Source organism: Orcinus orca, chromosome 11, assembly GCF_937001465.1.
Source record: "Orcinus orca chromosome 11, mOrcOrc1.1, whole genome shotgun sequence".
Classification (NCBI taxonomy): Eukaryota; Metazoa; Chordata; class Mammalia; order Artiodactyla; family Delphinidae; genus Orcinus; species Orcinus orca.
In genome coordinates, this window is record NC_064569.1 from 20,082,231 (window position 1) to 20,100,988 (window position 18,758).

The 18,758-nt window shown below is 40.2% G+C and overlaps 1 protein-coding gene and 1 non-coding gene across 3 annotated transcripts in view; one reads left to right on the forward strand and one right to left on the reverse strand.

Moving 5' to 3' along the window:
• Positions 1–18,758, reverse strand: part of BCAT1 (branched chain amino acid transaminase 1) — a 222,423-nt gene that overhangs the window by 91,824 nt on the left and 111,841 nt on the right. The gene's annotated exons all lie outside the window — the stretch shown is intronic.
• Positions 14,910–15,017, forward strand: LOC117201750 (U6 spliceosomal RNA). The gene has a single exon (XR_004483839.1). It is a non-coding gene; the product is annotated as a U6 spliceosomal RNA (small nuclear RNA).

The window sequence follows — 18,758 nt, forward strand, 5'->3', positions numbered from 1 at the left end:
TTATATTGGAGACAGAGTAGAGGAAAGCTGCCTTCTAGTGTTTGCAACATTTTTTATTTTTATCATTTTAGTTCTTGTGGACTCAGGGTACAGCTGGTTAATTTTCTCTCACTAATGCACATTAGGCAAAGTATTCTTAACATGGCTATCTCTTAAGAAAATGTCCAACTAAGTTTAAAATTCCTTGTGGGAAGGGTCAGTCCTTATTTCTTCTTATCTTCCAACACCCAACCTTTGTCCCTCACCTCATCCTACCGTTCAGCCTCGTCACCAACGCATGCGTGTGCACACAGAGACGTACAAACATCTACAGTTACTGACACATTCAATAAATGTCGTTATTTTCTAATGTTAATTTCTGTTCCGTGGAGAGCCTCTGCTTTGAATGCCTCTTTTAAAACATACAGATAACTTTCCCACCAACCTTACAACACCGAAATGCCATTTATGATGAGTTACTTTCTTTTCTATGGTAATGCCATTGATAGGTTAGTGATGGACACCTTCGACAGTGCTCAACACCCAGTTTTATTGTATTTATAACAGCAATACAGATCACGAGCTGCCGGAGGCTCAGCATGTTGCTGGCATTTCATGACTAATCTAGAAGAGGAGGCAAAGGGTGGGAGCTAGAGTAACATTCCACAGACTCGCTCCATCCATACCCATTCCCTATGTGACCAGAGACACGGGTGGTAGTTGAAAAAAGAAGGCATCTTTTTTTTTTATTCCAATTTTTTTAAGTTTTTTTTTTTTTTTTTGATGTGGACCATTTTTTTTTTTTTTTTTGCGGTACGCGGGCCTCTCACTGTTTTGGCCTCTCCCGTTGCGGAGCACAGGCTCCGGACGCGCAGGCTCAGCGGCCATGGCTCATGGGCCCAGCCGCTCTGAGGCATGTGGGATCTTCCCAGACCAGGGCACGAACCCGTGTCCCCTGCATCGGCAGGTGGACTCTCAACCACTGCGCCACCAGGGAAACCCCGATGTGGACCATTTTTAAAGTCTTTATTGAATTTGTCACAATATTGCTTTTGTTTTGGTTTGGTTTTTTGGCTGCAAGGCATGTGGGACCTTAGCTCCCTGACCAGGGATCAAGCCCGCACCCCCTGCACTGGAAGGCGAAGTCTTAACCACTGGACTGCCAGGGAAGTCCCAAGAAGGCATCTTTTGGCTGACAACTTTGTTTAAGTTCTTGTTGACTTATAACCTGTGTCCACCACTTTAAAATCTCTGGGGGAGAGGAAATATCCAGAAAATAGTTTACTCTGGCCTCATTCACTCCGGGATGTGTTTGATGTTCCTCACTTCAGGATGGGGAGAACGGACATTTTGGAAAATAGCAGTCTTTTAAAGTAATTTCTCAAATTTGGTAATAAAGGCACTGCATTTTTGAAAGGACTTGAAAATGAGGGTAGCCATTCAAGGTCTACCGGAACATCATTCTCAAAATAACTAGAATGTATACAGAGATTAAAATTTATCAATCATGTTCCCAACCATCTAACTTAATAATGACACCAACCCTAAGGGATAGATATCATTTTACAGCTGAAGAAACTAATGCTCATTTCTAATTGACTGGGATTCTGAAAGAGCATACTTGTTGGGCTTCCCTGGTGGCGCAGTGGTTTAGAGTCCGCCTGCCGATTCAGGGGACACGGGTTCGTGCCCCGGTCTGGGAAAATCCCACATGCTGCAGAGCGGCTGGGCCCGTGAGCCATGGTCGCTGAGCCTGCGCGTCCGGAGCTTGTGCTCCGTAACGGGAGAGGCCGCAGCAGTGAGAGGCCGGTGTACCGCAAAAAAAAAAAAGTATGGAAAAATGATTACCATTATATAATGCTGGTGGAGAAGACATTTTTTCTGTGTGAAATAAAGTCAGTCAGTTTTAGTGACAGTAACCCACCTTTATTAGTATATAGGTTCAGTGGTTGTAACTGAGATTGCAAATAACAGACTTACACAGGCTAGAAGTCTATTTCTCTGACATGTGATAGTCCTGTTATAGGTAGTTCTGGACCACTGTGCTGTCACTAACAGACACAAACACTGTCCTTCAATGTTCTGGTCTGGAATCCCTAAGGCAGTAGTTCCCAAATTCTGTTGCACATTGGGTCACTTGGAGACTTTTTAAAACACTGATGTCTGGTTTCACCCCCAGACATTCTGATTTGACTGGTCCACAGTGTAACCTGGGCATTATGACTTTTTAAAAGCTCCCTGGGTAATCCTAATGTGCAGCAAACTAATCCAACTTTTCAGAAGGCCAATTGACTATATCAAAATGCAAAGATGTGTTTTAAAGTTAGTCTTTGGCTAAATTTCCACTGTACATAATGCATCCTAAGGAAAAGTTTAAGAATGTGACCAAAGATTGAAATAAAGTGGTGTTCATCTCAGAGTTGTTTATGATAGCCATAAATTGGAAATAACCTATGGTAGAAGCTGCTGGATCTTCAGCAAAATCTGTTTCCTGGACACACAGCTGGATGACATTTCCCAGCCTCTTCTGCTGGTAGAGATGATTATAGGACTGCATCTCTGGGTGATGGAATGTTAGCAGAAGCGATACCACTCAATACTCTGTAATGACCTGTATGGGGAAGGACTCTGAAAAGGGATGGATACATGTATATGCATAACTGAATCACTTTGCTGCACACCTGAAACGAACACAACATTGTACATCAACTATACTCCAATATAAAATAAAAATTAAATTAAAAAAAAAGAAGTGATACAAACAGCCTCAAGTTCTTGTCCCTAACTACCTCCTGAGTGATCCTTCATGCTCTCTTGTCCTGATGTTGGTGAGATACAAAGAACCCAGTGAAGAAACCCAAAGCCCTAGATGATGATAAAGCTACTAGAGGAAGAAGCCTGGGTCCTTCCCTGGAACAACCATGTGGAAGACCATCCTGACTAGGAACATTGTGCTTCATGTGAGCAAGAATTAACTTTTACCAAAATTTTAGGATACAGAAGCCAGAGTTGACCCTAATACAAAATTTAGATGTCCAATAGTAGAGAAATTTGTTAAAGAATCTGAAGTGACTTTCTGGCAACATAGACTTCCTTTGAATGACTTATCGACCACAATCTGGGCAGTCGCTAAACCGGAATAGATATAAAAGCATGTATTTCTGTTCTACTTTATTATCATCAATTTGTATACCAGGCTATTAAATGAATTCACTACCATTCACTTAACTGCACCCTTTGAGGTCATTCTGCTTCACATCTGTTTTTGACACAATAAGAGGTAACCAAAAAAAGAGGTGCAGAGGGTAAAGTTACCCATAACTAAATCCTTTAAAAATAAAATGACACATTCTGATCAGTAATTTGTCATGGAATCGTAGAAGTGGAGAGTTAAGGTGAATTAGGTGTTGGTGAAGCCAGTAACCCAGATGGCCTGAATCCCAGCCACAACATTCCATCAAGGAGTCATTCATTTTTTTCTTTGAACACCTCCAATTATGGGGACTCAAAGAACATAGAATAAAAAGCAGCTTAGGGTTTTTGTGTCCATTTGTTTGTTTTTGTGGAGCTAATAACAAAGAAAAAAAGAGAAAAGTAGGCAAGAAGAAAAGCTCGCATTTATTGAACGCCCATTGACTGGGCCCTGGTAGAGCACATCCATACATATTATTTTGTTTCATCTTCACAGCAACCCTGTAGGGTTGATGTGCCCATTTTTCAGAGGAATTGAAGCTCATAGGTTTGAAATAATTGATACACCTGCCAAGTTCATGTATCTGCCAAAGCAACAGAGACAGTGCTTATCCCACCAGAGCAGGCTACCTCCTGAACCTTAAAAGGAGGAAGTAGTAAAAGGCAGAGGAGAAAAGAGATTTGGCTAGTGATTGACCAGCTGACATTTAACATTTGTTTCACTGGAGAACTGGGCAAAATAGCATCATGGTAGGCACTTGGTTGCTAGAATTAAAACCCTAGGGGCTTCCCTGGTGGCGCAGTGGTTGAGAGTCCACCTGCCGATTCAGGGGACGCGGGTTCGTGCCCCGGTTTGGGAGGATCCCACGTGCTGCGGAGCGGCTGGGCCCGTGAGCCATGGCCGCTGAGCCTGCGCGAGCGGAGCCTGTGCTCTGCTACGGGAGAGGTTACGGCAGTGAGAGGCCCGTGTACCGCAAAAAAAAAAAAAAAAAAAATTGATGAATTAAAACCCTAGGATGTGTATCCAGCTTCCTCTGTTCCCTAGCAGTATCGCCTTGGGAAAGTTTCCTAACATCTCTAGGCCTTAGCTTTCCTATCTGTACAATGGAATAATATATGATAGCTACATCCTGTCATTATACTGAGGATGGTTTGAGATGATGCACATAAAGTGCTTTGCATGATGTTTCACAGATAATGGGTAAAAGGTATAGGGTTTGGTGCTCAGACAAGGGAGGGGTGGCAATAGTTGCATCAGTTGAGAAATTAAAACACTTCAGGGTGTCTGCAGTTTTCTCAGAGACGTATTTCATAACTATATATGAAAGTGATGTAAATACATATTAAAGTTTTAAAATAGTATATATTTTTTTCAAGTTCATATAATTCTCATCAGGCAAAAATTCTGAAATATTCTGGGCTTTGTGTGTGCGTGTGATGTGATTGGTGTGTGCTTTGAAATCCATCTCTAGCCATCATCAGGAATTTTACTTGGTACTGTTCACTCTCCTTCCCTAATTCCTTCGACTCACAACATAGAATCTATGGTCTCTAGTCATTAAACACAGGGGAAAAACCTAATAGTTTCATTAAATGACAGAAACCATTACTTTAGCATAGTGATCTTAGCTTTTAAGTACACTTGACTCACGACTTCCCTGGTGGCGCAGTGGTTCAGAATCCGCCTGCCAATGCAGGGGACATGGGTTCAAGCCCCGGTCTGGGAAGATCTCATATGCCTCGGAGCAACTAAGCCCATACAGCACAACTACCGAGCCTGCGCTCCAGAGCCTGCAAGTCACAGCTACTGAGCCTGCGGGCTACAACTACTGAAGCTTGCACACCTAGAGCCCGTGCTCCACAAGAGAAGCCACCACAATGAGAAGCCCGCGTACCGCAACAAAGAGTAGCCCCTGCTCGACGCCCCTGCTCATCACAACTAGAGAAAGCCTGTGTGCAGTAACAAAGACCCAATGCAGCCAAAAACTGATTAATTAATTTTTTTAAAAAAGTACACCTGACTCAGATTTTGAATATTATGTCAAGCAAATTAAATACTCCTTCTGTTTTCGGAACATATTAGTATAAATGACAAACATAAACAAGGTCACATAGATATATGGAAATCTGTTCAAAGAAAAACCAAGGAGCGTTCTTCAGTGTTTCCATTGTGTAATTATATGCATGCAATGATTTCATTGCTGAGAGAAAAGTAAAGGACTGTGTTTCTAATTGGGAATATTTTCAGCTCAATTCCAGTTACCTATGAGAATCAGGAAGAGATGGAATGCAAAACGGAAAGAAGTGTCCTGGTGAGCTGGGAAAGAAAGGCATTTGGAACTTTGTGCTGCTGCTGAGGAATTAAACAGGAAAATATGTAGAGTTGAGGAGAGCTATTCAACTGAGAGAATGGTAGTGGTTTAAAAATAAAGTACTGGAACTCTTTTAGCAAATAAAATCCAATGGCACTCCAATGTATAAACAAGCTAAAAATGGAATTGCTTTGTTTGAAGCAGGGTATGTAGAACTTCCTCCAATAACCCTCTCCTCTGTTGAAATGTTAGTATCTTCAGACCACAGGATGGGGATCAGCATCTATCGGAATGCATGATAATCACCTGGGGATGCTTGTTAAAGATGCAGATGTCTGGGTCCCATCCTCAGATTCTGATTCAGTAGGTCTGATGTGGGACGTGGGGATGCTTATTACTGAAATGTCCTCCTAGAGACTGGAGTGTACAGTGAGGTCTGGGAAGTGCTAATAGAGCTACCCCAGTACAGTCTCTCTAAGCCAAGGTTGTTAAATAAATTCTACAAATAAGGTACCTCTCCAGGCTTTCAACAAAATAGAGCCTTGCTTCAGGTTGTTGCGGCTGGCAGAAAGGACAGACTGTTGCTCTATTTTGCCTTAACAGAATAATGGAAGCAATGGAAAAGGTTAACATTATACAGTTAAGGGATGGTCAAAGGTTGGCCTGAGGATTTGTCAAAGATGAAAAGAAAATACAAGAGCACTTGAAGACAGCGGAATAGCATCCCATCTCCACTCTGTAGCAGTCACTACAGAGAGCGACTAAAAGCATAGGCTCTGGAGTTCAGTTCTTGAACTTGAATTCATGCTTTTTTTTGCTTAGCTGTTTGACCTTGGCCAAGTTATTTAATCAGGAAGTACAGGGATCACAGGAAAACCTCCACTGGAGATCTTCAGCCACCTGTGGCACCGCAGTGGGTAACTCCCAGCAGGACCCCAGAAGACAGAGGAAGCCACCCCATGGATGATCCCAGCTGCCACTGAAAAATAACGGCTCTCCCTTTGTGCACCCTCCAAACCTCATGGGAATGTCTACCATTTAGCAGAATCTAATCCAGAAACATATTGGAGAGGGATTCTGACAACAGTATTTCTGGAGTTCGTCCCTGCAGGAGGAAAATGTTTAAGGGGACATGAGTGAAGCTGAGTTGCTGACAGACAATCCAGTGTACCCATACCTGTTCCCCATGTTTCAATGTCTTCTGATTCTGCTCACTCACCCTCCCTGTTCCTTCCTGCTGGTTCTCCCCAGCCTATTAAGAGTCCAGAATTTGCCACAGCCAAATGTTTGCACATTGCCTACCATAAATATGAATGTCACAAAACTCTGGCAAGCATACAACGGGAAGCAAGAAATACCATACATATTAAGTTTTGCAAGGGCTTATTACCTGATTTCTATGAAGATGACCTGATTTCTCTCAAGGCTCGTGGGCACATGGTAATTTCCTCAGCTAACTTACACTATATTATTTTACTCTTCTCAGGCAAAGGGAAGACCATTTTGAGAAAATGTTATAGCAACAGTGTCTTGGGTCACTTGAAATATGTGAGTCCATGGTTCCTTGACCATGTATAATTGGTACTAACTTAACTCACTCCTGTACGCCCTACCCATCCTGCCCCATCATTACACAAATACACACCAAAGCAGTCATGTTTGGCAATGAAACAGACATTATTATTCTATAAGGTTTATTAAAGTCCAGATCCTGATCTGTGTGTTTGTGTGTGTGCATGTGTGTGTGTGTGTGTGTGTGTGTGTGTGTGTGTGTGTGTGTAGCGTTATCCATATCCTAAAATAAAATGGAGATGTAGGTTTACCCGCAAGTAGATCCTTCCTATGAAAACTTTCCTAAGTTGAAATGGTGTAAAGTGAAGAAGCAATTACTGTAGAACACATCTTGCTAATGGATGAACAAAATATATTGAGATAAAGCACAGATGCTCGCAGACACAGTTCAAAGCTATGGTGGCTTGATCCTGAGATGTTGCATGTATTTCCCTGGGAAGGAGCTTGGCGGGCCCACTCAAGCTACTAGACCTGTGATGCCTCTATAACAACTCCCTGCAAAACAAATGCTGATGGCTATTTTCACTTTTTTTCTGAAAGTGGAAACCTGTTTGGATTTCTGTCCATTAGCAAAAACAGGGACTAATGAGGGTCTTCCTTAAAAGCAGCATGGCTTAAAGCAAACTTTTGAAAAGCAGTGGATACCAGTGTAATTACACTGACATCCCATTCCTTTTGGAAGCGGATCGCTGTGCTTGCTGATACATAGTACTATGTACACTTTAGAAATACATCCAGGAACTCACAAATCCATGTTAAATTTCTACATAGGTAGTAAGTTGGCAATTAAATCCTCGTGAGAAATAAATTCCCTATAGATATTTTAGAGTATAGACACAACAAATAGATAAAACAAAACATAGCAGTATTAAAAAATAGCTTCAAATACACATTCATCCTGCAGTATCCATGGGGGATTGGTTCCAGAACCCTCCCTGGACACCAGAATCCGCGGATACTCAAGTCCCCTGTATAAAATGGTTAGTAGTCGATCTTCCATTTGAGGGGATGCAGAACCTGTGGATACGGAGGGCCCACTGTACTTATGACCCTGAATGTACACAGTGCCCATGTGAAAAACTTCCAAGATATGTTTCTTTCTAAACTTTTCTGCTAAATATTTGAAAAATAGAAGGCACTTCTAGAGACATGTGCACATGGAGCCTAGACACAAAAACTGCTCAAAAAAATTATAAAAACTGCTCAAAAAAATTTATCAGAAGATAAAATTCTTACTTGTGAGCAACAGAGAGTATATGTTAATTTTTAAATGTTTAACTTCTTAGAACAAGGAAAATTACAGCACTCTTCAATCAACTCAAGAAATACTTTTGTATGGAAATATGTTAATATAAATGTTTCAGACATTACATGAAATTTCTAAAAAAAAAAATTATCTTTTGTAAATTCTACTCTCTGAAATTTAAAAATGTAAGGGGGGACTTCCCTGGTGGCGCAGTGGATGGGACTCCGCACTCCCAATGTGGTGGGCCTGGGTTCGATCCCTGGTCAGTGAACTAGATCTCACATGCATGCTGCAGCTAAGAGTTCACATGCCGCAACTAAGGAGCCCACAAGCTGCAGCTGAGGAGCTCGCCTGCTGCAATTAGGGAGCCCATGAGCTGCAACTAAGGAGACCGCCTGCTGCAGCTAAGACCCGGCGCAACCAAATAAAAAAAATAAATCAAATTTAAATAAAAATAAAAATGTAAGGAAAATGAGAAGTAATCTAGTATAATACAGTAATGGGTGTGTCATACATATATAAATAGAAGAGTTCTTAAAAGCTCTGAGTTTAATTTTTATGAAACAAATACTGCTTTAAATGAATAAGGGGGAAAACTAGCTCTTTTGGAGAAAACTATGGTTATGTTTTATGAAAAGAACAGTCATTTATTTATGTGGATTAAGAATCCACGGTTTGGATACTTAAGATTTTCTTAAAATAAAGTGAATCTATATCTGAGCATTCTCTTTTTCTAACATCTTTTAATAACCATTAAAGACAATGCAATAAATAAATTGGTTGTGTTAATATGATTCTTCACTATCTGAAGGTCTTTTGAGCGTGGAGAAGAATATTTATAACCCTTTGTGCTTTGTTTTATATATATATATTATATATATATACACACATATATATTACATGAAATAAATATGATTTGGTAAGCACATTTTTCCTAAGTATTGACTATAATTTAATTTATTAAATTCCCTCCAATAATTTAAACTACAGTTACAAAGTGAACATAATTAATTCTTTGGATTATGGAAAATTTCTTAAGCAGCAGAAAAGCATAAAAATTCAGTAATTGTAAAATGTTCTATCATATTTCTATGTAAACATATTTTAAAATATGAAATACAATATTTATTTCTTAATTATTAAAACATTTGTTTTAATGCCTTCCAAAGGTGTAGCACTGCTTATTTTGACACCATCCCATGGTCTTAATGCTACCATATCTGAAATTAAAAAAAATTTCATCTTAGAAAAAAAAAAAAGAAAGAAAGAAATACTGCTCCTTGGGCTTCCATGGTGGCTCAGTGGTTAAGAATCCGCCTGCCAATGCAGGGGACATGGGTTTGAGCCCTGGTCTGGGAAGATCTCACATGCCATGGAGCAACTAAGCCCGTGCACCACAACTACTGAGCCTGCACTCTAGAGCCCATGAGCCACAACTACTGAAGCCCGCACACCTAGAGCCCATGCTCCGAAACAAGAGAAGCCACCGCAGTGAGAAGCCCGTGCACCACAATGAAGAGTAGCCCCCTCTCGCCGCAAATAGAGAAAGCCCACGTGCAGCAACAAAGACCCAATGCAGCCAAAAATAAATAAATTAAATAAATAAAGAAGAAAAGAAAAGAAAAGAAAAGAAATACTGCTCCTTTGCGTTTAATCACTCCTTGCTTCAAGGAGATTGGTAATGACATTTTCTTCGGTCAAGTTGTCCTTGTTTCCATCCCAAAGGTTAAGCATTATCAGATCACTTTAGAGGTATAATTATATTCTTTACGAATTTGCTTTCTTTCCTTATTTTTTTACAGGCAGAGTAAGCTTATGCAATTTTGTATATGTAATGTCATCAAAATTTAGTTCAAAAATAATCAAATATTGAATCTTGTAAGTAAAATCATTTCTATAATACGGTATTTCAATTTTGAATGAATTCCCATTTATTTCTCCATCAACTGGGGCAATGGCTATTCCATAGCAGTGAACAAAATTTATACTTCTTCGTAACCAAAGAGGAATCTCTAATCTTTTCTTAATAAAAATAATCAAATTAATCAGCCTCCAGAAATTAATCAATGTTCCTGGATTTTAGTTGAATATTTCTAAAACTCACTCATGATCCAGTTACTCATTAAAAAATGAAGGTAAAATTAAGGTCATTTGATGACAGAGATTATAAGCTTATAATCTTTGGGCTTGTTCAACACCTGGTATTCGAGTCAAAAAAGCAAGTGGAGAAAATAGTATGGGCAGGGAAGATGCAGGGAGAGAAAAACACTAAGGAGAGAATATTCTTAATTTCCATAAGTAGACCCCTATATATCTCAAACACTCTCTTAGTGAAAACCCATTAGAAATAATACTTCTGTATTGAAGTATTTATCAACAAAACTTGTGATTTATGGGCCAAGCATTCTGTATGAGAACTCACTCTCTCATTTTGCCTGGAAGTAAAGAGTAATTAGGTGAACACCTAAACATAGCCTAAACTAAGGAAAAATAAAAGCACCTCTCTTCGAAATCCATCAACCACCTTTTTGAAACATTCTTTTCACACGCTTGGCCCTGCCTCCTTCTTCTCTTGTTTCATTTCTCCTCTGCCCACTCTGGCATCCTCTTGTTCTTTCACACCATCTATGTGTGTTGCATATGACACCTTCCTGTGTTCCCCGGTTTACTGCTGAGAATTTCACGTGAAACACCTGTTGCTCAGATGTCCAGTTTCTTTCTGTCTTAATCACTTCTCATTTAAGCCTTGGAATCAAGGGAATTCACTTCAACTAACATGAAATTACAAAATCACATTGATAAAACCAGATCTGAACTTCTCTGCATTTCTTGAAGGAGGAAAAAATATGCATATACCTTAAATTAGAAGGTCCCTATATCCAATCCACTAACTATAATCATATCAGTTATCTCCCATGACATATTAAGGTTGCCAGGTCAATATTGATAAATATAAGAAATAAGCTCGGGGACTTTCCTGGTGGTCCAGTGGTTAAGAACCCACCTTCCAATGCAGGGGACGTGGGTTCAATCCCTGGTTAGGGAACTAAGATCCCACATGCCGCGGGGCAACTAAGCCTGCACGTCGCAATTACTGAGCCCTCATGCTCAAGAGCTCACATGCTCTGAAGCCCGCGTGCCACAACTAGAGAAGTCCGAGTGCTGCAATGAAGAAGAACCCGCGTGCCACAACGAAGACCCAGCGCAGCCAAAAAAAAAGAAATAAGCTCAACAAGTGTTCCAATATTCTGAGGAAGTCAGAAATCTCAGGGAAGTTATCCATCCAGCTATATACTACTAGACTACAGCTGTAAATCTACGTAATCTAAGAAGCATTTCCAAATTAATTCTACCCATTCCTAACAAGATAAGGTAATATTTGATTCCCTCTTCCAGCTTCCCCATATTAAGTCATAAATTTCTTGAGGAACGGACAACATTTTCTATGAATAGACTGTAAGAATTCTGAGGGATTTGCAGTCAAGGACTAGGCTTCAAAGACAGAAAAAGAACTTTCAGAGACTTCCCTGGTGGTCCAGTGGCTAAGACTCCACACTCCCAATGCAGTGCGCCTGGGTTCGATTCCTGGCAGGGGAACTAGATCCTGCAGGCATGCCGTAACCAAGAAGTCTGCATGCCGTAACTAAGATCCCTCGTGCTGCAACTAAGACCTGGCGCAGCCTAAAGAAATAATTAAATAAAAAGAAACTACAGTGCAGAGTTCCTTGTGGAGGCAGAAGAGGGCAGAGAACCCACAATATCAACCAACAAGAGAGAGCTAACAATGGACATCTGCCAAAGTAGAGAGCAATCAGTATCCAAAACGCAGCCCTGGAAGAAAGACCAAAATGTCCAGTAGTAACAAACCCAGCAGGAATATCCAGAACAACTAACAGTAATTGAGTAAATGCTTTACATAAATGAACTCATAGAATCCTCACAACCACAAATCACTATTAAAATAAAGTCATTAAGGGCTTCCCTGGTGGCGCAGTGGTTGAGAGTCCGCCTGCCGATGCAGGGGACACGGGTTCGTGCCCCAGTCCAGGAAGATCCCACATGCCGCAGAGCAGATGGGCCCGTGAACCATGGCCGCTGAGCCTGCGCGTCCGGAGCCTGTGCTCCGCAACGGGAGAGGCCACAGCAGTGAGAGGCCCGCGTACCGCAAAAAAAATAAAATAAAAAATAAAGTCATTAAAATAAAATTATTATTAAAAAGAAAAAGAACTTTCAGGAAAGTCACTGATTGGGAGGTGTGAAGATATCCAGCATGAGCAATATTCCTTTGTGTTGGGTAGAAACAAATCAGATCTCAAAGCTAATTTAAGACAGGAAGAAGAGGTCTGCATGTCTTTTGGAAAATAAAAAAGTAATTGTGTCCACGTCAACAAAACCAAGCCTATGCAAAGTCTGATATGAAGAATAATCTGGGGGTGATCCTGGTAGCTGAAATCAATGAGGACCTCCAATCACTGGAGACAGGACACGTTTTAAGTGTTAAGTGAAAGGAGTAAGGGTTGGAAAGTGCGTTTTATCAGGAAATGTATGCTCAAGTTATGCAAGCCATGAAAATGAGATTATTTTAGGAAAGCCAAAATAAGGACAAGATAAAAGTGAAAAGAACAGGGGTTGCCTGGAAAGGCTGCAGAATAAAACACTAGTTTAAACTCTTACGGAGGAAGATACAGAAACTGTACTCCATAAAAGTATTCATCTTCCCCACATTAAAGAACGAATCTTTCTCTACCGAAGGACAGATTTTGTATGAGGAGAGATTTTGCTCTTTTAAGAGAACAATATTACTCCTTTACCTTTAAAAAGCCCAAAATATTGAGCTGTGATACAATTCCAGTTGTACTAAGCATGGCTTAGTATGCTGCTTCAAGTGCAAGCTTTTAGGAGCTTACCTTCAAAACCAAACTAAATGAATCTAGTATCCGCCTGCCAACGCAGAGGACACGGGTTCAAGTCCTGGTCCGGGAAGATCCCACATGCTGCGGAGCAGCTAAGCCCCTGCGCCACAAGTACTGAAGCCCGCACACCTAGAGCCCGTGCTCGGCAGCAAGAGAAGCCAGCACAATGAGAAGCCCACGCGCTGCAACGAAGACCCAACGCAGCCAAAAATAAATAAATACATAAATAAATGAATCTAGTAAAAATGACACTTAATGGGAAAAAAAACACCTACCTGATAATATGTACTCAAGTACGGCTAACTGCCCTATAGCTATAACAACGAAAGGCTAAAGGAAACAAGCAGTCCAATTAAAGCCATACAAGGCTTTAGAGAGACAAACTGGTCTGTTTATTTATTTATATAAAGGTATAGTTAGCATGGTCTATATTTTTATAACTATAACTGACATTCGGCTATGTTATATCTATCTTCCTATCTGTCAATATCTATCTAGAAATACAATTTAATCCAGGTACTTAGTTTCTAAGTACAGCAGGGGTGTGTGTGTGTGTGTGTGTGTGTGTGTGTGTGTAAGGCACTCAAATTAATGCCCTAAATGAGAGGATCTCAGAGAAAACTACTTTTATTCTACTTATTCCAAAGATAGATTTACCTTAAGGAGCCATATTGTTCTTTGGATACCTAATGCTGGTACCACCGTTAGTTTATCAAAAACTTTGACTTAGTATGGTTGTAAACTTCCCCTTTCCATCTCTCAGAATAATGTCTGTTTGTTGACTCAGAGGAAAAATGATAATTTTATTTATCACTTAAACTTCAATGGGTTTCAAGGCAAAGTAAGCTAAAATTTACCAAAATAGCTTTAACTTTGTGCCAGGAAAAATTTAAATCTGGCGAAAGCTAAACCAACTGGGACATTTCAAGTTGAGAAGAGTAGTTGGGAAGATAGAAAATTGTCTTTTTAAAACAGATATTAGATGCCATATCTTTCTGGGTATTCTTCTGAGCTACTAATGAGTTGACTCAAAGGATATGGAATCTGAAAGGGAACTAGAGATTACTTGTTAGTTGTTAACAACTCCCACCACCCCCTTTTTTTGCAAAAGGGGGAATTGTGATTGATGCCTAAACCATCACCTGAACAAACACTTCTCCATTTTCAGAATTTAAAAAAACCAAAAAAGCAAAAAACTTTAACGTATGAGACAATATTTTCATTGCAGACAAACGAGAAGTAACCTGTAATACATGGGTAAAGCTGCTGAAAGAAACAATACTAACCAAGAGAGAAACTAAATTTGGTAGCCCAGGTTACTCGTATGTGATTTAACTGTTCTATTTAATCTATAAAAAATAACTCCCTGAGTGTTGACGAGCTACTACTGTGGGTGGAGTGTGGATGGTACCTGTCCTAAATATCTGATCCGTGAAGCATACATTTAAAAACACATTTTATAGGGACTTCCCTGGTGGTCCAGTGGCTAAGACTCTGCACTCCCAATGCAGAGGACCCGGGTTCGACCGCTGGTCAGAGAACTAGATCCCACATGCAGCAACTAAAATCTCCTGCACGCCGCAACGAAGATCCCACGTACTGCAACTAGGACCCGACACAGCCAAATAAATAAATAAATATTTTTTAAACCCCACATTTTTATAATTAAAATATAGGAATGGAAATATATATTTAGTGCTCGCTTCGGCAGCACATTTACTAAAATTGGAACGATACAAAGAAGATTAGCATGGCCCCCTGTGCAAGGATGACACGCAAATTCGTGAAGCGTTCCATATTTTTTGAGAGAGTGACATGGACATATATACACTACCAAATATAAAATAGATAGCTAGTGGGAAGCAGCCGCATAGCACAGGGAGATCAGCCCGGTGCTTTGTGTCCCCCTAGAGGGGTGGGATAGGGAGAGTGGGCGGGAGACGCAAGAGGGAGGGGGATATGGGGATATATGTATACATATAGCTGATTCACTTTGTTATACAGCAGAAACTAACACAACACTGTAAAGCAATTATACTCCAATGAAGATGTTAAAAAAAAAGAAATATATATATCTACACTCAGGAAGAATAACCCACGGGAGCTTATTTTCATATTTGAATTCAAAATACCTTTAAAAATTTAGTTTAACATAACAGTTCCAGGAATACCACAAGCATGTTCATGCTGGTAACTTTCTATCAGAAAAGATCAGAAAGAGAGGAGCCTGGTCGACAAAAGATCTTTACAGAGGAAAAAAATGCATATGTTATTACAATTCTTTGAAGGTGAGATAGAGCAGTTCTTTATCTAAAACTTCCAAGCAATGTGAATATCTTCAGTAGGTGAAAAGGCATTCCCTAAACTTTCATGCCTGGAAATGCACTCCTCGGTTGCAAGAACTTGAAAGTTAGATAATAAGGAAATTCCCAAGATCTAGCTGTTTATGGGAACAAAGTGTTTTACAAACAGGGACATTAAACGCCTTGGCTAAAGTCAAAATGACACTGTCTAAAGCATACAGTCTATCACTGTGCTGAGTCATAATTACTCATTCATTTGTCTTGCTGGGAATACATCTGTGGCATTCAAATTCAAGGAGGCTGAATCCTCAGTAGAGCCTGTTGTTCCGTTTTATATCTGGGTAGTTCATTTTGGGAGGAAGCTTGCACGTAATGTACGATTAATAATCCCTTATTGAGAATATGTCCCGTAGAGCTGGTGACCCTCTTATAGAAGGACTTTTTGTTTGCAGTATCTAAAGGCTTAGGTCTTGGGCAAAATAATGGCCTGCTGTGGCTTTTTGAGTTTCTCTTCTAGAAATTTTGAGCAGACATTGAGAGCGTGGTGGTGATTATAACTCTAAAGTAAAGAGTTATGTTGGGGGACTTCCCTGGTGGATCCAGTGGCTAAGACTCTGCATTCCCAATACAGGGAGGCCAGGTTCAATTCCTGGTAAGGGATCTAGATCCCACATGCTGCAACTGAAGGTCCTCTGTGCTGCAACTAAGACCCAGTGCAGCCAAATAAATAAATAAACATATATATACTAAAAAAGAGTTATGTAGGGAGGCTTTCTAATAATCAGCTTGTCACAGCCTTGCAGGTTCAGGCCATGGAGAGTTGAGGCACTAAATTCATCTTTTTTTCCTTCTATAACCACAATACCCAGGTCATTCTAACAAAAATAAGAGCACAATTCTCATTCTGTATCCAAATTTCCCCAACTTTTCCCAAAGGCTCTGATGGCTGATTTTGGTTCCCAGGTGGGGTGTGATCAATGATTCCCCGTTGCCATTTCTCCATCTCTAACTGGTAACCCCTAAAGCACTGCCCTCTCCCGCTGCCTGAATTACTTTAAATTGAAATTGTTATTGAGACCATTGTAGATTCACATGCTACATGTAAGAAATAATAGAGCTGCACTTTGCCCAATCTCCCCAGTGATAAGTAATATTTTACAATACTGTAGGATTCTATCCCAACCAGGATGTTGACATTGATACAACCCACTGAACTTATTTGGATTTTCCTAATTTAACTTGCACTCATGTGTGTGTATATGTGTGTATGTGTTTAGTTCTACACCTACGTTCATTTTTGAATAATCATTTCAGCTAACATGTATGGAGTACCTGCTATCTACCTGGCACTGTTCTAAGTTCTTTACATGTATAATCTCATCTAATACTCACGTACTAAGTACTGTATACTTAGCTCCATTTTACAGATGAGAGAGGCTAAATGATGTGGCAGTGGCAGAGCAGGGCCAATTCACTTTACCACCAGGCCACACATCTCTCATTACTACAGAGCACCTCTTGGTTACAGAATTCAGCCCTGTGGAGCTAGACTGTGTCCAGAGGGCCAGGAGGCTGGGAACACACTTCTTAAATAGCTATAAAGTCAATGTCTCTTACAGGGGATTTTTAGGTGAAATTATTCTATCTGATACTATAATGGTAGATATAAGACATTACGCAGGCTTCCCTGGTGGCGCAGTGGTTGAGAATCTGCCTGCTAATGCAGGGGACACGGGTTTGAGCCCTGGTCTGGGAAGATCCCACATGCCGCGGAGCAACTAGGCCCATGAGCCACAACTACTGAGCCTGCGCGTCTGGAGCCTGTGCTCCGCGACAAGCGAGGCCGCGATTGTGAGAGGCCCGCGCACTGCGATGAAGAGTGACACTTGCTTGCCACGACTAGAGAAAGCCCTCGCACAGAAACAAAGACCCAACACGGTAAAAAATAAAAAAATAAATAAACAAATGTGGGGTTTTAAAAAAAATTTATAGTTATTCAATTTCAAATATTAAAAAAAAAGACATTACGCATTTGTCAAAACCCATAAAACTGTATAACACAAAAGTGAATCCTAAGTGAAGGATCGGTTTTAATAAATAATAACGTATTGGGGCTTCCCTGGTGGTGCAGTGGTTAAGAATCTTCCTACCAATACAGGGGACATGGGTTCTAAGCTCTGGTCCAGGACAATCCCACATGCCGCGGAGCAACTAAGCCCGTGCGCCACAACTACTGAGCCTGCGCTCTAGAGCCCACAAGCCACAATGACTGAGCCCACGTGCCACATCTACTGAAACCCATGTGTCTAGAGCCCATGCTCCACAGCAAAAGAAGACACCACGATGAGAAGCCCACACGCAGCAACGAAGACCCAACACTGCCAAAAACAAATATAAATAAAATAAATTTTAAAAAATAATAACGTATCAATATTGGTTCATCAATTGTAACAAATGTACCACACTATTACAATACGTTAATAATAAGGAAATGGGGGAAGGAAGAGAATGGGAACTCTGTACCTGTGCTCAATTTTTCTGTAAACCTAAACTAGCTCTAAAAAATAATCTATTAATTTACAAAACAGAAATAGACCCACAGACATAGAAAAAAAACTTATGGTTACCACAGGGGAAAGGAAGGGGGGATAAATTAGGAGTTTGGGATTAAAATATACAGACTACTATACATAAAATAGATATCCAACAAAGACCTACTGTATAGCACAGGGAGCTATACTCAATATCTTGTAATAAGCTATGATGGAAAAGAATCTAAAAAAGAATATATATATGTGTGTGTACATATGTATGTATATATATACATACACACACACAGACACACACACACAAACTGAATCATTTTTCAGTACACCTGAAACTAACACAACATTGTAAATCAACTATATTTCAATTAACATTTGAAAAATAATAATCTATTAATTTAAAAAATATTTTTTAAAAAGTCAATGGTTCTTTCAGATGGACCTGCCCACAAAGTAACTGAAAAAACTTTTATCTTTGGAAATCTCCATACTGTGGTCACTGAGCATTCATATTTCGCCATTTGCCTTACATTATGTGAAGTGGCAGGAATATAGTGACAAAAACTCAGGCACTTAGAGGGTGCCCTGGGGATACGTATGGCTTTTTTCCCCTTCCACATCTTCCCCTGCACCGACCTCAGAAGCTGAGCAGGACGCGGGCAGACAGAGTAAAGTGCCTGTAATTCCCATCCATT